The following is a 22,145-nucleotide window of genomic DNA, read 5'->3' as shown; positions in this document are numbered from 1 at the left end:
AGAGGAAAATACACGTGGCAGTAATGCTGGATCTGACACCATCAGATTGCTCATACAGTGTTCATTTTCATTCATCATGGTTTTTTTTTTTTTCAATTGCTCTCAAAAACCCAAGGAAAGAAAAAGAAGTTCTATGAATAATTTAAAGCAGTTCTCTCCTTTCAGTCATCAGCCTTTTTGTTCTCGTATGTATCTATAACCTCACACCAGTCATTTTAATTTATCTGTGGTTGTGATATAACCATATCAATGTCTAAAGCAGTGGGAGAGCAAAATGGAAAAGAAATATTTATAATGTTTTAAATAAAAAGAAAAAAGAAGGCAAAAATCCTCTAACCTGACTAAAGTTTTACAAAGAAGCGAGAGGTGCAAAGACTTTCTTTGAAAGACAACCATTGGTTTGCTGGTCATTACCAACTACAGGGAGCATCTAACGAAGAATAAAAGTGAATAGCTTTTTATTTAAGGCTACCTTGTTTATGAGTTTTTTTCTCCTTTCTTTGATTTATATCATGCTTCTAAGATGCCTTCTTTCTGGGTACTCACCCCATATGATTAGCATCATCATTTGCATTACAATAATACTTCAGAAGGCAGAAGTGAAATCAGCAGCCTTTTGTATTAGACACTATATGAACCTCGCCTTAAGAGCTCATTAACTTAAAAAAAAAAAAAAAAAGTAGAGACAGAAGAAAGGAAGTGTTGGTCTTCTGTAACAGGAGCAGGGGAACAGGGACAGAAAAACCTAACTACATGGGAGATACAGAAATTGCACCACCTTCTGAGACCCAAGTCTTTGCTTTGACCAGAAGATTCGTTTCTCTATATCACCCAGTTTACAGCTTGCAGTAATTTCCAAAGAAAACATGCTCATTTTAGAACCAGACTGCCCTCCATTCTATAGCAATTTCTTCTGGAAATTCAGAATAAGCACATAGTGCCAGAAAATTTAAGAGTTTACAGGTAGTATTAGTAAGAGAAATCATATATTGAGACTGGTAGCCTAATAGCCAAAGAAAGGCGGTATGCGTGTCCCCTGGATTCTAATTCGGAGCACAAATACAGCAAGTGCAAGTCAATCTTTAGCAGAAAATACTCTTGTTTATGTGGTTTGTTTCCTTGGTTCTGTGTGGTTTATACACAGCAGCACTTCTCAGGTTCACAAACAGGAATTGAGGCACAAAGCATCCTGCCTCTCATTTCAGCCTCTACTCCAGGAGCCAGGTACTGAGAAGAGAAATGCAAAACTCTTCATGAATTGAAGTTGGGCATAAATTGAATTATACCAGAAAATAAAAGAGGTAAAGTGATGAAAGTGAAAATCATTGTGAATTGAGTCAAGTTAAGCCGAGCCTTCAGAACAGGCATGACGAATGAAGATCAAGGGAAGTGGTAATAAGAAAGAAAAGAATCTTTAATAAAAGCAGCAGGTTATGTCTAGGAGGCTGTTTAGGCTTATTCCACTGGAAGATCAGAAAGTTGAAAGACCTATATCTGCATTGCTTGGAAGGGAACTTGAATTTTGTTATTTGCCATCATGAAGGTATTTTTAACGTCATTTACACATCTGTGTATTTATATACTGCAGGTACAGAACTAAGCAGGACCAGAAAACATATTATTATTAATTATTATTTTTTTTCAGGGTAATTGTTCATACTGAAAATTACCCTTGGACAAAATGAGTTGTCATGTCTGGGAAAATAGTATCAAGGAGAGGAACAAAGAGGACAGTATATATATATATATTATATATAAAAAATATATATATTTTGATAGAATCATAGAATATCCTGAGTTGGAAGGGGCCCACAAGGATTTTAGAGGAACTTTTAAGCTAATGAAAGAGGATCTATTTTATTTTTTTGGAAGCTTACTAATGAACTAAAGAACAGATGTATTTGGGAGACTCATCAACCCCCTGAGTAGCAATGATTTGAAACAGTTTGTCATATCTACTTGATCCTGATTAAAATAAGACAAATTAACAGTTTTCACCTCTCTTGATGGAGAACAGATAACTGTCATTCAGTGGCTCTCTCCATCAAAGACTAATTCACTGCTTTTTTTAACCTCCCAAATAGATAATTTCAGCAAAAGGATAAATGCAGCCCCTTTCTCTAGCGCCATATTTCTCCTTCTCTACTGCAGGCAGCCCTGAAGGCACTAATAGCCTTGATTACCCTGATCAGCCCCATGTGGGATCCCACCCCACCTGCTGCCCATGGCAGGGGCTCCATTTAAACTCAGGTGTGCAGCCCCCTCCTCTTTACCAGTCTGTGCTGTAAGCCTGCCTGTTCCTTGTCTTGCTCTCTGCTGTTTGTTGCTTGGGTCAGTCCTAGCTCTGACTTTTGATCATGCCTTTGTCTGAAGACCCAAGCAATAGTTGGAGCCCGCATAATGCTATTGTTTTTTAAGAATAGCTTATTTAGTTAACGGTGGGGCAAGGAGGTGTTGTAGAAGGGACAAGTTAGTTCAAAAGCAGTAGAGGTGTGTTCTTAGGAGAAGATGGGTATAACCTGGACCTTCAATTGCACTATGGAGTTTGTGAAGACAGACTTTGCTACCAGCCTCAAGTATCCGTATCTCACTTAGACACCTGCAAGAGAGCAGATGGGCCACAGGAAGCTATGGATAGCGTGGAAGAGAGAGACTTATTTCAAATATCTGATTTTATTATTTTTTTGGGGGACGGGGAGAAATGTGAAATCATATATTTGATAGAATTAAAAGATTAGTCTCCATACATCATCCTTAGCAATAGAGTCTAAGTAAAAAAATGATTTGCTAATATTTTGTAGGAAATCTACTCCTTGATCTGTGCTGAGCTAGCCAAGTTTCAAGCCATTTAAGGGAAATATTTTGCATTAAACAATATTAGCCAAATAAGTTATAATAAGTGAGTCTTTCTGTTGATGTAATATGATCTGAATTAGTGAATAGGCTGAAAATAAGGTTGCTGTTATTTTTTTCCTTAAGCAATCTTGTCTAAGGTGTCCTATGTTTAGATAGTCTCACAGATGCCTCTAAATGGATCCGAAAAAGAAATTTGAGTTCAGAAGATGAGAAAGCAGTCTGTAAAATGCTTAATATTTTTAATGTTGAATGTAGTAGGATTGATGGATGCCTAACTCTCCTAAAGGCTAGTTATTTCATATGCTGATTTGGGTGGCTCTTTTAAGAGAGTCTTCCCAAGAAAGAAATATGGAAAACTTACTGAGAAATCAAAGATGTGAGAAGAGAAGATGCCAGGACATTCTAGCATATTTCTTTACAAGCACATGCTATGCTACTGCAGACAGAAAAATTCATGACTTGATAACTTATCTTATAATCATCTTTTATAATTCATGGGCACTTTTAGGTTTTTCATCATCATCTAAGTATGGTGTCAGTAAGCATAAAATCCCTCTTTTCCCATGTTGTCACCCTAGAGTTAGCATTTCTAATGTAACTCTAACTTTCCTCTAAGGTCAGTAAAAATGTCTACTGATCCTTACAATTGCATTCATGTGATGAAGAGCTTCTTTGTATGTGACAGACTTTCAGGGAATCCTGTGACATTCCTTCAATTTCTCAAGCAAAATAATTCAGTGCTGTGATGGTTTCATTGAAATCATTGTAGGATTTTTTTTTTAATGGAGAAAGTTCCTCCCAGAAGATGAGTTTTCAGTGTATACTTCTTAGGGTTGTTGTGTGCATGCTAAAAAAAATAAAGTAATTGACAGAGAGGTGATTGATAAACTTAACCTAAAACAACTGATGTGAAGTAAGATAATGGAACTTAATAGCTGAGGGGAAAAACTGTTGTTTCTTTGAGGCATGATAATTTTGAATTAGCTTTCCACTGTGAACTTGATTTTGTTAAATGCAAATCCCTGTACTTTCAGATAAGTGTAAGTAAGCTATCTCATCTTTGCCACAGCATAAAAGCATCCCTAGGGACATATACTGTAGATAGCTTGAAGATGGTGAATCTGCAATCTAGATGACTACTTTTTGTCTTGTTTGTGTAATAATATTCCAGAAGGGTTGTCCACCTGACTGTAAAAGGAGGAAGTTCACCTTTTCCTTGCTTTGTCTTTTGGAAGCTGAAAATGATTAATGCCCTTTAAGGAGAACTAAGAATAATGCGGCTACATGTTTTAGTATTAAAACGTTGTGTTTTCATAACAGCCAAGTTTAAATGGAAATTGCTACAATTAATTTATTTTCCCATCTATCATCACTCTATTGGGACAATATTTACAAACGTTTCAGGCAATGAATCACACTTAAGGAACCACCTGTCTATTGTGAAGATGTTACTGCCTTCTGCTTACTGTAGTCTCAGAAATTTGTATTTCATGTTATTCTGTGGGCCACAACTTAGTAGCCATCAATGTAGGAGTTGTTTCTGGAGGAAAAAAAATCAAAAAGTAGCATATACTTTGAAAGCTGTTCAGAAAATCATGTAAGCAATTTATTTGTGATTTACATTTTACCACATAATCTGAAATGGTAGTCTTCAGAAAGGAGACCCAACCTTTCCCCCAATTAATCTCATTTTTCTGCTATATCTATTTATCCTTTTTCTTTTAAAGATATTATCAGTTTTAAATATTTGGGCCACTTGAGTGTAGTGGTGCAGGTGCAGTGGCCTCCACTGCTGCTATTCACAACACCCAGAGGACAGCAATCAGGTTCACACCTGAGATAGGGGAAAAGTGGCACAACAGTTCCCCTACTTCATTACTCAAGCCTGGGTGGTTTAGCTCTAAGAAGCAGCAGCAAGGAGTGAAGTTTGTTTTTGAAAGCAAACTAACTAGCTGGGAACCTGGCATGCTGGTCTGTCTGAGCTCTGCAGTTTCCCTCTTCTTCCTTACAACTCTTCTACCCTCTTCAGTTCAGGTTTTCAATTCTATATCAATTAAGAAACCACATTTTGGTTTTGAGTGACTAGCTTTTAGTTTTATTCGTAAGCCAGTAAAAGAAGACTGCAAATCTTCATCCTTCTTTGGAAGGACTGATATGAATAAATAGTAAGTTTCCTTATATTACAATTTTTTTATATTGATGTAACGTGGTCCAATGATTCTGTTTGTAGGGGGTAAAACAATTAAATATAGCCCACATTGTTTTTGTTATAAATTATTGAGGCATTTAGTTTAATTGCAACAGCTGTCTTATTACTGAGTAGCTGTAGAAGAAGCTTTTGTTTGTCTTATAGACTTCTTGATGCCCAGGGTGACTTTTTTAGCTTAGAAATAAAATTTTAAGATATTGTTCCACTTACATGGCATTTGTAATGCAGTCTGATCTCTGTACTATGCGCATGTCAATGCATATTTTATGGAGTCTTGTCTTAAAACTAGATCCCCTTCTACTGTGAAGTGGATATCACACACTTTTACTATGGATCATTAAATGCATTTCAAAATTCCCTTTTTCTGCACTAGTAATTCATTAAAAAAAATATTCATATGATAGGTCTAACAATATAAAGGCTGTGTATTAAAACTATGTAGTAAGATGTTAGAAACTATCAACATACCTAAGAAATCTGATCTTTGGCCAGAAATCTAATTAGTATTGCAAAGCAGAACTGGTGTTTACTCACTGATAGGCACATCTCTTTAACGTACTTACTGGAAAATTTAACTCTTCTGTAGTGCCCAACACTTGAACTGATTTTTGAAGACTTTTTTTTTTCCCAAGCATTTGTTATTGTTTGTAAGGCTCTGTATTGGTAGGAAGTACTATGAATGTAAGACCCTTTAGCATGTAGTAAGTACTATGTATGTAAGACATACATTTAGATTCAATTATGTCTGAGTTGCTTAGAGTGTAATAAGGAAATGAAAAAGGAATATTTTTTCTTCCATATTTCTTTCCTTCTGTTATCTAACAGCTCATGTTAGCCAGGTCTCTTCATGATAAATGCACATTTAAGAAACCTGCTTGTGTCAGGATGCTAGTCAGGCAATGGGAATGCAAGACAAATAGTCTTATTTTTTATTATTAGATAACATGATAATTCTTATTAGGATTGTGACTCTGGGGACTACATTTCTGTCTTAATTAGGGATCTTGGGTAGGATCCTATGGTGAACAGGACTGGAGGGCTTGGGGGTGTGGGCAGTTTTCAAGGACAGCTGCCTCAGAGCACAAGAACGGTCCATTGTAATGTGCAGATGGTCAAGCCATGGTGGCAGAAAGCCAGCATTAAGAACAGGGCATTCCTGACTCAGCTCAAATAAAAAGGCAGTACACAGAAGGAAGCAGTGACAGGCTATTTGGGAGGAATATGGTGACACTGCCTGAGTGTGCAGAGATCAGAGATGTAAAGGTCAGAGCTTGCCTGGAGCTGAAACTAGCCAGGGATATGAAGATCCACAAGGAAGTCATCTTTTACGTATGTTGGTGGCCAAGATAAATATGAGACCCTCAGCTTAATGGGACAGCAGTCTTGGAGACATGTATAGAGCAGTGAACTGAATTAAAAAAAATATATATATTTTTTTGTTTTAAATTTAATTTTGTTTATTGTAGAACTGAAAAAATGAGTATTTCAAATTCTCTTAGCTAATCAGGGTTTTTTATGACTGACTCAAAGCAGTCATTCAAGTTGATTCAAGATGATATTATTTTTCCCTTGGTTTGCAGCAGTTGTTGCCCACATAGCTGAACTCTTCGCTGCCTCTGAGAAATCAGTGGCAGTGTGTTTTAGCAGAATTGCTTTCATCTGAGTGCATCAGCTGCTCACAATGCATGCTGTACAGTGAGCCATGCTAAAAATTGAAGACATCTTGAGGAAAACAAGAAAAAATGTTTCAGTCTACATGCATATAAACTAAATATATTTGTACAGTTAATCATGCTTTCAAGACGAAAAGTGTGTTAAGTTGCAGTGCTATTAATGAAATTCTAATGTCAGCTACAGTTCCTACTAAAAGTATTTTTATTGTTTTTATAAAAAAAAAAAAAAAAACACCACCATGAAATTGTGGTATTCTTCAAGATGTTGCACTGTTAAAAATGATGATGATGCAACCCAGAAGTGTACCATTTTTAATTGTTTTATTGAACTAAAACTGAACAGTTTATCAGCATCTTACCAGCAGACATCTGTTTTGAGTTATGTCCTTCTTGTTAACGAATACCTAATCAAGAAAGTTGTTCTGGCTTTGTCTTTATGGAATATTACAGAAGAATGAAGATTTCTGCCTTCCCCTATTTTCAGTGAAGTCAGGTTTTATTACATTCCTTTGGGTCATATAAGGAACTGCTGTGTCAAATGCTTTAAGACAACACTCTGGAAATTAATGCAGTAGGGTGACCTGGGTAAAAATTAAATATAGTTTTCAATAACTGCTTTCAACACTGAATAAAGAAGTAAATTTTCTATACTTGTTTGGTGGCATAAAAAAAAGGTGCATGGATTATTAATTAAACTTAGGTGAGCTGCTTTCTTCAACTTGTGCCCTAGAAAAAGGCAGCTTTTTTATATTTGTAGGCTGAACTCTGAGGGGCTACGAGCAACTGTGTTTTTCACTTCATTAATGCAGCCTTATTCCAGCAGTCGTTGCTCAGCTTATGTGCATTGGTGGAAGGTGGTTTTCCAGTTGATGTCTGCCTGATGCAAGTGATGCAAGAGTACTGCATCAGGTGTGCTTTGCAGCATACATTTTTAAGTTTTCAAATATTTCCTGGATGCATTACAAAGCTGAAGGTTTGGTGTCTTGTTTGCTGTCCCAAAACCAGATATCACAAAGCAGGGCTATAGTCAGGTGTGAGTGAGCAGATCGTTGTGTTTCCAGCTTAACACCTTTCTCTACTTGTGTAATGCTGTAGAACCGGATAAAACAAACTGGAGTTGAGCCAGTGGCAAGCTTTACCTGACACAGCAGTTTCTCTGGCTTCCAACTGTAATTTAGAGCAGCCTTCAGGGAGGTTTTTTAATTATGCATAGTGTCTTTTTGGTGCTTGGCTGTCTAGGCTGGGGAGATTGAACTCTAGTCTAGGCTCCCTTTCCTACCCACTCAAGTGGTGTATTATGGGTATGGGCTCATTATGGTGGATATTCTGATCCTGAAGAAATTATTTATCAAGTCAGCATGAAATTCAAAGTTAGTCTCAAATGTGTATTTGTAGGGCATAAGGTTACACAATGGCATCATAATTCTTCACAGTGACCTGTTCGAAACAGTCTCTGAAGTAGTATGAGTGAGAAATATACTAAAATAGTCTCATGTTTTTGCATATAGTAGGGATAAGATTATTTTTTATCACTTTTTAACCTAAGATTTTAAAATATTGTAAGCCAGACCTATTATAATTTAAGCATGTTAGCAGAAAAACTGTAAATTGCCCTACTGTAAATAGTGTATGGTCTCAAGAAAAGCTTGCAAGTTCCAAGCAAGCTGTCTTCAGGTGGAAGTACTATAGAGTAGTAGCTAAGACTTAGTATGTGGCAAATAGTAAGGGTAAAAGTTGTCTTCAATTCAATTCTCATTCCTGTAAGGTTTTACTGCAATTTCCTATAATCAAGCGAAATTTTAAAAGTATTTTTGTCTTCATGATTTCTTACAAATTACAAAGTTCAAAATGTAGTGCAGAAAAAAGGTATCTTCAGGTCTCTGGACTAGCAACTCCACATTCTGTTGACATAGTGCCAGTCTGGTATGACTAAATGCTTGGAGAATGATACTAATGCAAAGACTATACCTAGGTATACGTAGATTGCAGTAAACTGGGAGACTTTTAATCTGTTCCAGTACATCTCACTACCTCTTTCTGGGTCCACACCTATTCAGGTGTGAATTTCTTGTGCATTTTGGGGTCTTTGCTTATGAGTTCCAAGCTGTTGATACAGGAAGAAATAGTGTGACTGTAGGGTAAATATGTTGAATCAGTCTCTTGCTTCACTCTATAATCTTCTAATGGTAGAGTACTGAGTTGAAAGGGGAGAGAATGAAGGACTAGCTGGGCCTCCCATAGAATTAGAAATAACTAATATATTTATTCTTTCAGCTTGACTGCAGTTTTATAACTTTCTCACTTTGTATGGTACAGATCAGTCACATGGTATGATACAGTCAACAGATGATTGCAGAGTGATTGCCAGGGACTAGAAGAAAAAAAAAAGAATATTTAATACATCTTTTTTCTGAGCTCTAGATGGAAATTCTGCAGAGATACTAGAGATACTAAAACAGATAGCTTTATACCTGTTACTGATGTTTGTGAATACTGGAAAAGATGTTTGTCTTTATTGGATGCTTATCTGTAACAAAGACAGAACCTTCTTTTGAAGCCTGAAATGGGGAAAAATAAAAATAAAAAAGAACCTTTAAGGTCATGATTAAATATTAATTTTTGAAAAGAATTTTTATATTTTTTCCCTCAAGGGTGTTAGTTGAGTATCTGGTAACTGCCAAAACAGAAGATACGAAATGTGGAGATGCATGCTCTGTCTGGAAGGCTTCGAAAGGTATGTAACTGTGTGAACTTATTAATCTTCCTGACCCATTCAATAATATTGCTCTGAAGTATATCAGTGTGAAAACTGATAGAACTGTGAGGGAAGAATATTTTAATGTGTTGTCTTATGAAATGCATTTGAAGAACGTAGTGAAATGGTGCTATGTAGCTGATACGGAGATGTGCAGGAAAACAATCACACTGTCTAAATTTTGCAGGGGAATAAGGAAGAAAAGTGTGCTCAAATAAATTCCATTTTTTAATTTAAATCTGAATTGTGGTCATCTGTTTTTTTATCAGGGAAAAAAAAATGTTTGATCATCTAAGCTTCTAAGTCCAAATGGTGATAGAAGTAAATAGGTGAACAAAATTTTAAATATACCTGTATTTCTTCTCGATTTTTAATAATGTACTCATAATCACTTTATTTATACAAGTTTATAGATCAAACAAGGTCAGGACTGGAATTATTGTCACCTTTTGAGGACTTTTCTGTCCCCTCCTGCCCCCTCCACTCCTCTCCTTTCTCCATGGAAATAGATGAACACTTTAACATGTCCAGGAAATTAATTCAGAACACACAAAGAATTTTCCATGACAGTTTCCTATTATTCTAGTCATACTGATTTTAGTTTTACTATTAAGGCAGGCATATGAATTTTCTACTGCCTCATATAATTCAGTAATTACCGTAGAAGAATGCATTTTGTACTTCAATTTGTAAATGTACTGGCCATGCCTTCTTCTGCTTTATATTCAACACTAGTGTGAAATTCTCTGAAAATCATTTGATATTTAGCATCCCTTTGCCATGTCTGTCTTATCAGTAGAGTGATCCTTGAAGAGTAAACGTGGGGGGAACATTAGAAAAAGTAACCTTGGTTAAGCAACTGCTTCTCAGTTTAATAGCAATCAACTTAAAAGGTTGTTATACAAATGGAACTGTGCATGAAAGTCTGGATAAGCTAATCAGAAGTATTTCATGATCTTATACAAAATAAAATCATTCCTGGTTTTGTACTTTCTTATAGAATGTTAAAAAAATAATGCTAAATATGTGATGGCAAACAAATATAAAATGATGGTGTGTATTCTTGGCATGGGACATACCATATAAAAGTTAAGCCAAAGTTTTTTCAAAATTTGTTCTGTTGATATTGTAGACAAGTAATAAAGGATTAAAATTTTAAAGCAGTATAAAAAACTGTTTCCACTATGAACCACTGATGTTAGTGCGTGCTTACTTCTGGTGTTTCATAACAGTGCTATAACATTTGACTAGAAGGAACTTTCCCAGTATATTGACTTAAATATATTTTCTTTATGATGTGTTCAAGGACACCAGATATTTTTTTCCCACTTCTGCTTGGCACATTTTGCTGAGATGATGAAGTTAAAGCTTTTGTTATCACCTCTTCCTGTATTGACATCCAGCTCACAGAACCATATGTTCTTAGCTGAGAGTCCTCAGCTCTCAAATTCTTTACTGTAGGTCTAATTTTTATAGATGCTGAGTAGTGGTCACTTCTATATGTCAGCTGTTTCCTGAAGTTAGCTTCTTTTGTGGTCTGCTGCTTTCTACAACTATACGCAATCTCTTCAGCAGACTTTTTGCCAACGTATATTTTTTTTTACTTCATAAACTACGTACGTCAACATAACTCAAATCTTCATTAACTGTGTTTTATACATTAGAGTAAGTTAAGTCTGTTCCAAACAGTACTTTCCTTGTTACTAGGTAGACACTAGCACAAAATTGCATTCTTCATGCTTCCAATTTCATTGCTAATTATTGTTAAAAGAAGCTGAGAAGATGCACAGCTTTGGGAGTTTGCTATTATTGCTTTCATTTTATTTTAATGCAGTTTGATCCATGTTATTTGGTCGGTTCAGAATCCATTTATGTCACTACATTTCTTAGAGATTTGCAGGTTACTATGGTGCTCCGAGGTTAATTGAGTAATCATTAGATGCTGATGTATTGTCTGGTAAAAATGAATTAAAATTGATTGGGAATCCAAACAAAACACATTATTTTTGTTGTATGAAAGGATGCAGTGTGGTTCCTCTAATATAGACATCTATCCAGTGGCCATCTGGTCAGTATGTAATGTTCAGGATGCAGCAGTATTATTTCTCCATTTTAAAAAATAAGCCACAGATTGGAACTAACTAGAGGTTGTTTTTTTTTTTTTTGAGCCTTTGTTCTGCAGAGTAACTTAGATTCGTGGCTGTGTGATCTCCATTTGTAGTTACTCAATCTTAATTTCCTGGCAGTGTTCTTACATGATCTCTGAAGATTTTAGATTTAACTAGAAATAATGCTGTAGGTGGTAATATTTTTTTGTCCAACTTTGCTTTGAATTTAGATAATGCCACTTGGTTCCCATTGGTTATTTTGTCTGTTAACTGCACTGAAAACAACAGTAAATACCTAGTGGAACTTCATCAGACAAGGGAAACCTGTATCATATAGGATGCTTATAGTAACATTCCTTGAGAACATGATTACAGATTGTAAAATTTTGAAGGTATGGTCTACTAACTGTTATCAGTTCTGCCCATAGTCAGAAATGTTTGTTTTAAATGGAGGAGAGCAAATAATTAGGCTATTGATCTAGCATTAAATTATTGCAAGTCAGCCCAGATATTTTCATAATACCTGTTCTTAGGGTAATTCCAACAAAAGTGAAAATCCTTGTAATGTGCAGATAGAAGTGTAGTGTACCACCTGTCAATTATAATGATGAAATAGATGCAGAAAACTTAGTTTGGACACAGTCCTTTACACAGAAGTGTGGTGGTATTAGCTTCATCTGCCCTACTTTTCCTGCCAATCTCAAAGTCAAAACTTTAAGACAGTCATATTTATGTTCTCATGGCCACTAATGTCTCTTGTGGCTGACTGAGTAGCCAACAGAGTTCTTTCCATCATAGTTGCTAGCTGGAGAAAAGGTACTTGTGCGACTTTATATATGGTGACCATGGAGATGAACTTTCTTCCCCAAAAAGAGTGTTTCATGCCAAGTGTTTCTGAGCTAGGAGATGGTTTTATTTTCTAATGTGCTGTATTTATGGCAATACATGTTTATTATTGTCACCATTTTCTGCTCCTTTGTATAGACATACATACCTAAACAATATATGCATCTACACATACGAATATACAATGTAAATATATGCAGGTAGTGTCTGTCGTTATTTTTTTCCTTTTCCTTTAAATAATGAAGAGTAAATTTGCTTTTAATCCACAGGATTAGACAGATGTCTGATGGGTGTTCAGGTTAATCCAAATTCAAGGATGTTCCATGTTATGTTTTCTGCTGTTTAAAAATATTGTAGGAAAAACAAACTATAAACAAGCTCGATTAACTAGGTATGGTTTTATGAGAAATCACAAGAGGGCACGGAATGGTTGCTTTAACTTGGAATGATGGAAATGATGCTAACCCTACTGTAGTGTGAGTTGCTGATTGACTTTTGCCTGTGGGCTAGGAATAACGTTACTTTGGTAATGTTATTTTGACTAGTAAATAGAAAAACCATGACAAGTTGCACAGTAAAACATTTTGCTTGTATCTTTTGGAGGTTGTTTAGCTGCATAACTCTGGAAGTTTCTTTGAATATTTCTTTCCATGCTTATGCCATCTCTGCCTGCGCTCTTTGCTACTACATTTCATCTGCACAGTTTTCTCATTTATCTTTTTTTTCCCCCATCGTAAACCAGAGCTCTCAATCTATTTAGACAGAATGTGGTTGTAAGAATTACAAGAAATGACCCACACTAGAGAAGTTTATCACAGCGACTCCTGAGTCAGAAGGACACTTCTTGTTTTGATTCACCTGTTAAACCTTCTGTTTATGCATTGATTTATTTGTAGCAGGGAAAGCCAAATTATCCAAACTGAAGTATTTGTTCCTTATATTTAAACAAGGACATGCAGGAATGTATTTTCCCATTCTTCAGCTGTAAGTCGGTGTACACTATCTCATTCTAGAGCTCCCAGATGCTTTTTAAAGGTTTATGCTTTAGCAAACCATGAGTAATTTTGTTATGCAAAACAATTTATCATGTCTTGAGTGAGAGGAAGAGCTCAAAACTGAACAGTCAGCAACAAAGCAGTTAAAGGTTGGGATAAAATATTAAGTGCCTTGCAATTGTACTTGGTTAGTGACAAAAGCTGGGAAATCAAGGCAGTTAGCTAATCCCAATGCCACTCTTCCTCTCTCACTCCATCATAATTCCAAAAGAGTAACTGATACTTTCGCAAAGATATAATGGGAAATAATCATTGACCTGCAGTCTTTTTTTTTTTTTGTTACAGCCATGAATCATTTGTTTACTAAGTTGCTGCAGCGTTACCTAAACTAGCTGAGTAGTGGTAGGAGGCTCAGACACAGTAGGCCTGACAGGAGAAGTTGAGTCTGGATATAATGAAAAACTTTCTGCACGAGGACAGTTGAGCAGGTTGCTGAGAAAGGCTGCACAGTGTCTGCTTTTGGAGATGTTCCAAACCCAAATGGATAAAGCCCTTAGCAATGTGGTCTGACCCTGCTTTGTGCAAAAAGGTGGATGCAACCTTCTGAGATTCTTTCCAACCCGAGTTATCTCTGATTAAAGGATTTGCATATAGTCAAAATTAGTATGTTAACTTTAACATTGCTATTGTATGCAAAAATAGCAGTGATGGGCTTCAATAACACCAGGCAATAAGGCAGTCTTGAAACTATTTTACTGACAAAGCCTTGTGTTAGGGTTAAATTCTATTGCTTCTGCGGGCTCCATTTTTATTTCAACATGCCCTAACAGGGCAGATATTTCTCAGGTTCTGAAAACACTGGCTTAATTTCTCCATGAATAAAGATGCATTATAACTTATTCCAGACTGTGGTTAGCAGAGATGGATGAGTTTTAAAACACTACTCCTTTACCTAATATAGAGCCATACCATGGGATAGCATTGGTCATGATTGCTCATTTGATATCAGTTCAGTAATTTTGTGTGGGTTTGGAGTTGATATCACATTGAGATTAATAGTCTTTCTGGCTAATGGCAACCCATTCAGGTGGATGGTACAGCATGAGTGTGAGTTTTGTTTCTTATTTTGTTTACCTAGAGACATACCTTTCAGGGCTGAAGATATTATAGGTGAGAACAATGGCGCAAAGATAATATAGAGACAGATTCTTAAGGACTGAGCAAGTAAGTGCTTACAGCTAAGAGCAGCACTTACTGCTGGGAGTAGTCCGATTGATTTCTGTGAAATAATAGAAATCAATGTGACTGCTCCCAGCAGTCAGCATGATGGGCCAGATTCTCAGCCAGCTAAAATTGAAGGTGCCAGGTGAGAATTTTATCCAAACCTCACCAATGAGTGTGTTTGCACCATTTGGTTTTGAAACGACACTTTTTTGAAAAATTAACTTTTATTTTTTCTTTTGGTAAAGCATATTGTGTTGGGCTTTTTTGGCACCTGCATTTTGTCCTATCAGTACCCTGGGTTTGCCAAGGCAGGCTGCTGTACTAATCATTGTAATGTCCTAGGCAGTGGGGGATTCATTAAAAAATGCTGAAATCTTAGCAGATGCTTCTGAGCACGCAGAGATGATGTTCAAATTGCTTGTATACTTTTGTTTTGACGGGCTTCGGGATAGAAAGAATAAAAAGTCCTTTTTCCGAGGAAATGAATAGACAGTATTTCACAGCAGCTTTCCAAACAAATTAACCTTTAGGTTAAGACCAGGCATGGAAATATCCAGCCCCAGGGGAGAATGTCTCAGAAAGCAATGACCTCATGTAAACATTGTGTATGCTGAAATACAGAATGGTAATTACTTAACCAATGCACAAATGGAAATGTAATAGCACTGTAAATCTTTCATCTATGTGTCTACCAAAAGCAGAGTAATTTTTACATGAGATGACTGATATGTAGGTATTCAAGATGATGTTGTCACTGCCTAAATTTTTCTTCTAAGAGAAGCATGCTTGCATTTATGCTGATTTATAAAAATAAAGTTTTAGCCCTCACAATTTCTCTAACACCCATGCACTGAGACTTTTCAAAATTGGAGAGTATTTCATAAATTTGGCTTCAGCACTTGGTGTAGTCTTGTATTTGGTACTGCATATGAGAGGCCTGCAGTTCTGCAGCCTCAAGACCTGGATTGTTCCACCCTCACTCCAGTACGTGGTCTCCTAGCATGAGATCCCCAGAGAGGCTGGCACAGGCTCAGAACCTCTGAACTGAAAATGTGATGACTATAAATGTGCTTTTACAGATTTGATTTCTTTTCAGTTTCATGCAAGAATGGGTGAAAACACAGACTGGAGATTTGCAACTGCATTTAGTATAAAAAAAGTTTGTACTGAAGCATGGGGTTATTGATTGGGTAGAGCTAAAGGTTAAACCAGTAGTAATGACATGCTTGAATTAATGGCATATTCAAGAATGTTGCTTCGAAATTAAGGACATTCTGTATCTTTTCCACAAGAAACTGTTGTAAAGACAAACAGGAGACCAGTGGCGGGATTCATATTACCTTCTTATATTGTCATGTTTGACTAATGGATGTTTTTTGTTAACTGTAAACCGCATAGCACTTCAGTTTCATGTTTCAAACATCAGTTGTATCTTTAAAGAGTCCCATACATAAAGCATAGACATGTCATTAGCAATAACATATTTTCAGACCTGGGGACCAAGAGCAGCATTTAACTGGGACAGCAAACAGATAATTAAAATAATTGAAGACTTGTAGAAAAAAATACATTATTTCTGATTTTTGTACAGTTTAAGTTCAACTTGTGGAATATGATTAGCCTGGAGAAGTTACCATCTCTGGGTCAAAATCCAAATGGAAAAAAGCAATGAAAACTCAAGAGAAACTGTGAGGTCTTATATGATTATCATAAGCTATCCCTGTTTTGGTTTTATGCACATGCAAATCCAGATAGTTTTGTTAGTAAGTATGTGAAAGATAGTAGATATAAATATGAATTCTTTTTTTCTGGATATTGCCCATAAATAGCTGTGATGTTACTATGGTTTATCTTGTTTCACAATGCTGTATTCAAAGATGATGGATAACCAAAATGAAGCATGACAGGTCCTCCCCTTGAACAGCATGATCTATGATTACCTGCAATGGAGTTGAAGTATCAGTTTTACTTCTTCAAGCAGTGTGTTTTGTTTTTTTTTTTTCTGTCAGCTGACAAATACTGCTGACAGCTTGTATTCCAGCCCAAGGATGTTGGGGCCAAAGGGAAGAACACAGTAAGCCCTAGTTCTCCTTGATATGTCCACAAACCCAAAAGCAGATTGGCAACAGATCAGTAAGAAAGAGAGCACAAGTGCATTGCCAGAATTTGTATTTCTCCCTTTGTGTCAGGGCCCCTTGAGCACATTTCCTTCAGGGGGGCTCAGGTAGCCCAGGCCCAGGGCCAAGGCTGTGCAGCTGATGGCAGCAGGGGGGGAATACTGGAGGCAGTGTGGTGGGGCTGCCTTGCTCAATTTGCTCAGGTGTGGTAGTGTGAGGCTGCTGCCATGCCCACTGTTATCTGGCCCTCGTGCCCAATAGTAAGGAAATTGCTCTGCATGATGGGGTTGGATGTTTCAGACATTCCCAATGTCTTATTTACAAGAAGGGTCAGAAAGAAGACCCTAGCAATTACAGGCCTGTCAGGCTCACGCCAGTGCCTGGTAAAATTATGGAGAGGATGATCCTTGAAGTTACTGAAGCGCACCTGGGGGACAATGCAGTCATTGGTCCCAGCAGTCATTGGTCCCAGCCAACATGGGTTCATGAGGGGTAGGTTCTGCCTAACAAATTTGATTTCTTTTTATGATAAGATCACCCATCTAGTCGATCAAGGGAAACCAGCTGATGTGATCTTTTTGGACTTCAGCAAAGCTTTTGACACAGTTTCTCATAGGATCCTACTGGATAAAATGTCCAGCATACAGCTAAACAAAAACACCATATGATAGGTGAGCAATTGGCTGACGGGCAGGGCTCAAAGGGTTGTGGTAAATGGGGCCACATCTGGCTGGCGGATGGTCACTAGTGGGGTCCCTCAAGGCTCCATTTTAGGGCCAGTTCTCTTCAATGTTTTTATAAATGATTTGGATGTAGGACTAGAAGGTGTTCTGAGCAAATTTGCTGACAACACCAAACGTGGAGGAGTTGTGGAGTCAGATGAGGGTGGAAAGGCCTTGCAGAGAGATCTGGACAGATTGGAGAGCTGGGCGATCACCAACCATATGAAGTTTAGCAAACGCAAGTGCCGGGTCCTGCACCTGGGACTGGGCAACCCTAGCTATACATACAGACTGGGTGACAAGACGCTGGAGAGCAGCCCTGCAGAGAGGTATCTGGGGGTTGTGGTTGACAGCAAGTTGAATATGAGCCAGCAGAGTGCCCTGGCAGCCAGGACGGCCAACTGTATCCTGGGGTGCATCAAGCACAGCATTGCTAGTCGGTCGAGGGAAGTGATTGTCCCGCTCTACTCTGCGCTGGTGCGGCCTCACCTCGAGTACTGTGTGCACTTCTGGGCACCACAGTACAAAAAGGACATTAAACTGTTGGAGAGTGTCCAGAGGAGGGTGACGAAGATGGCGAAGGGCCTAGAGGGGAAGACATATGAGGAGCGGCTGAGGTCACTGGGCCTGTTCAGCCTGGAGAAGGGGAGGCTGAGGGGGAACCTCATCGCAGTCTACAACTTCCTCGCGAGGGGGAGTGGAGAGGCAGGTGACCTGTTCTCCGTAAACACCAGTGACAGGATCGGTGTGAAGCTGAGGCAGGGGGAGTTTAGGCTGGACATCAGGAAGAGGTTCTTCACCGAGAGGGTGGTTGCACACTGGAAGAGGCTCCCCAGTGAAGTAGTCACTGCACCAAGCCTGTCTGAATTTAAGAAGAGATTGGACTGTGCACTTAGTCACATGGTCTGAAATTCTGGGCAGACCTGTGCGGTGTCAAGAGTTGGACTTGATGATCCTTATGGGTCCCTTCCAACTCAGGATATTCTATGATCAAAAATGATTATAAGGAAGCCAGAATAAGGACTTTAAAATGAGTTTTGCGAGAAGAATTTTGTATTAAAAGCTACTATTGTGGTGAACCAAAAAAGAAAATATAGATAAAGTATATGGTGAATCCATCACTGGAAAAACATTCATGTAAGCTTCTTTATGTACATACACGTGTATTTACTGAACAAAAAATACATTTTTATGTAGTGGAAAATGAGTTATATGGTTAATTAGAATACAGTGTACATTTTCAGAAGCATAATTATTATCTAAAAATAAAAGAACCCCAAACCTTTAAAACATGCATGAATTCAAGCAAGATTGTCACAGTTACTCTGGGAATTTGTTACTTTACTACTGTACAAGAGTTGTTAGAATCTGAGTTGTGACATGTATCAGGGAAGTGTTGTGATAAACCCAGCTACAACATATCAACTGTCATGTAATCGTTGGAAGAAACTAATCCAAAATGGCATGAAAAATTCCCATGGGGACTGAAATGTTGAATGAAGGACTTCAAACAAAGGGTTCATTTAAAATGGAACATTTCAGCGCTGGTGGCTGTTTTAAGTGGGTTTGGCTGGTTCCACAGATGACGCAGAAAGTACTGGAGGAAAACTGTCATATAGAAATAGTGACAAGAAAAAGGAATATCTATCTAGAATTATGAAAACTACCAAGAAAGGTAGAAGGATGTCAGGAAGGTAGAGATCTAAGCATGTGGTAACTTTATGCTGCTGTTTTGGGTTTTACATCTTTAGCAAACAAAACAAAACAAACAAAAAAAGAAAATATATAGACTGTTGAGATAAACAAAAGTACTTGTATTTTCCTTGGTTTTGGTGTTTTCTCAAGTATTTTGCACGTCACAACATGGTTGATTGATCAACAGAGACAATAGATCAGGTGTGGGAGGAATGTAACTGGCATGTTTTGTAAGGATATGTTGCAAAAATTAGGCAGTAAATATTGCATACAGCTCACCTAAGGTATGAGATAAGAAATGTAGAAAAAAATGCTTAGATTAAAGGATACTGTTCAGGTAGTTAATGCAGTGATAGAGAACATAAAATCTACTAGCTATGCTGGAGGAAGAAAATAAGCACATCTCAGTAAAGCTATGTTTAGGTTTTATGCATCATGAGGGCAATCTTACATCAAGTCACCTCCAAGTTCGGTATGTTCTGTTTATTGTCAGAATTCAGTTTCAATTGTTTATTGAAATAGCACTCATGCATCAAGTTACCATTTGTTTCCCTATTAAAAAAATCACCTAAATTAGACTCTTGTCACAAAATGACAGATGAAAGCATGTTCTTTAAGTTTTTGATTATTAGCGTTTTCATATTAGTTCTCTTTGACTCTTGACATAATTCTGGTTTTGGGAGGATTTCCCACAGATAAAATATGAAAGCACCTGCAATCATAGTGTAGAAATGACTTTTCTAAACCAAAGATGTTGATGTGAGGTAGGGCATCAGTTACATCCTTTTGCTCAAAAGGATTCTCAACAAATTCAGATGCATATTTGTGCATGATTGCTGGACACCTGATTTAATACAAATTGTGTAGGTATATATTTGTCAGTTTATTTATGCGTTTACTTAGGACTATGCTGTTGGAGCAAAACTGTATTTTCATTTCCCAGCTAACTTTAAATCTTCTGCAAAGCAGTTCTGTTTTGAATCTTGAGGGTGTAATAATGCAAAGAATTTACATACTTCCCTAAAAGTCATACTGACATAACGTTCTTGCCTGGAAATGTGCATGGTTAGTGCCCAACAACAGGAAGTCTTGTCATTTTTTTCACAGAAGACAGAATCAGTTGGTGGTTTAAATATGTGATAAAGTATTACAACTTGGTGAATTAATATCAAAAGAGAAACAAAATGTATATAAACCTTGTTTTATGTTATTTTTGAAACAATGTGTTTTTAAAACATTCCATGCACTGTATGATACTATGAGCAGAGGATATATGAAAACATATTTGCACGCAAAGATCTAAGGTTGAACCATTGCTAAAAACTCTTTTATAGTGAAAATAAAATACCAAAGATAGCAAGTATTATGCAGTTGCTATGAGTAACTATTTTGTAGTATCAGATGTGATTAAGATGAAAAAAATCCCCCAAACGTTTCAAACTGGGTATCTCTTTTTGTACAAACAGTTGGATCACTTTGAGAAATCAGATATAGACTTTGAAACACAGTAGGGATATTGTGTGGACTTCCTTCAGAAAGCTCCCATTTATCCAGATGCCCTATGCATGGTGCAGTGATAATCCTCTTAGGTTCTTGATGATTGCTCTACTATATCACTTTCCAATTAATTTAACTTGGGGATTCTTTTTATCACAGGATGATCAGCTATTCCCCTTGTTTCTCTACTGAGTACTTGTATAGCTGACAGCATTCTTTAGCTGCACTGAGTCTGGTTTTCACGTTCTCTACCTAATTATTACATATGGGGAAAGATAGACTTAAATATTTTGAGGCAAATTAACACAATCCTAATCCTGTTTTGTGTTTTGGCAATTGAGTTTTAAAAAGGCCAAAGGAAAAATTTGCTCTTATTACCCAGAATGTACATTTTCCAGAATGTCAAGAATTTGGTCTATAGCTTGGGGTGCTTGATATAACTTTTGTGTTGCTTTGAATGTTTGGAACTAACTCTTTGACATGATAATTATGATTTAAATTTTATATACTTAGTATACTTAGCACTTTGTACTTTCATGCTGGAATGAAATTAAACCAAAGTGACTTCTTGTCCTTTTTTTCATCAGTATTTTTGTTGGGCTCACTATCTAAGGTTGTTTTCAGATCAGAGGAAATCCAGTAAGCCCATTTTCTAAGATTCCAATAATAATATTTTTCCTGTTCCAAAGATTTTTGTTTTTAAATTCTAATAACTATGTTCTATTTCAGATAGTAAAGGTTTTTCATTACCTAATCCACTTCTAGACATTTTACATGTGTATCCTCTGCAAATCCAGTATTTCTGCCAGGTCTGCAACTTTGTACAGGCAAAAATGAACATCTCCTTTCTACCAACCAGCTGCTCAACAGCAGCTTTTGATGATGTAATCCACATTGCTATTTTTCCTTTATTGATTCTACTGCTTTTTTTTTGACTTGTTGAATTCCAGACTTAGAAGCATGCCAAAGAGCCCAGCTGCTTCATACCAGGACAAAAGGAATCCTATTTGCACCATTCTCTTAACAGGTATTCTCTAGTGCTTGACTGAGAAGTTCTATGAATAATTCTCTCCCATGGCCTCCAGGAATACACGTTATTCTGGCACAGAATAAACTAAGGCAGCTGAAAATAGCAAGTGAATACTTGCTGATAGCCTATTTTTAAGATTTTGTATTTCTGTCAGCACATTCTTGTTGCTGAAAGTTTTTTTTTTTTTTTTTTTACTAATAAGAAACATAAGGATAAGTGTCTTGATGAAGATTTTGATTTCAGATAAAAGATCTCTGTAAGAATTCTGAGTCATCTTTGGTAAGCTGAAACAAGCTTTCTGGAAATTGAACAAACGATTGTATTTTTGTATTTCTAAAGCAATTGGTTTGATTCTTCTTGCTTAAAGTAACATCAATTTATTGCTTCAATACTTATTTTGTATTAACAGTGATTTCAG

The 22,145-nt window shown here is 36.9% G+C and overlaps 1 long non-coding RNA gene across 1 annotated transcript in view; it reads left to right on the top strand.

The window, feature by feature from the left end:
- Positions 1-4,673: 4,673 nt before the first annotated feature.
- Positions 4,674-22,145, top strand: part of LOC136791398 (uncharacterized) — a 315,666-nt gene continuing 298,194 nt past the window's right edge. The window contains exons 1-2 of the long non-coding RNA XR_010833355.1: positions 4,674-5,021; positions 9,390-9,472. This is a non-coding gene — a long non-coding RNA (uncharacterized lncRNA). The remainder of the gene's footprint in view (positions 5,022-9,389; positions 9,473-22,145) is intronic.

The sequence above is a fragment of the Anser cygnoides genome, chromosome 8 (assembly GCF_040182565.1).
Source record: "Anser cygnoides isolate HZ-2024a breed goose chromosome 8, Taihu_goose_T2T_genome, whole genome shotgun sequence".
NCBI classification, from domain to species: domain Eukaryota; kingdom Metazoa; phylum Chordata; class Aves; order Anseriformes; family Anatidae; genus Anser; species Anser cygnoides.
Note: the sequence above shows the minus strand (reverse complement) of the source record. Positions and strands in the feature narration are given on the sequence as shown.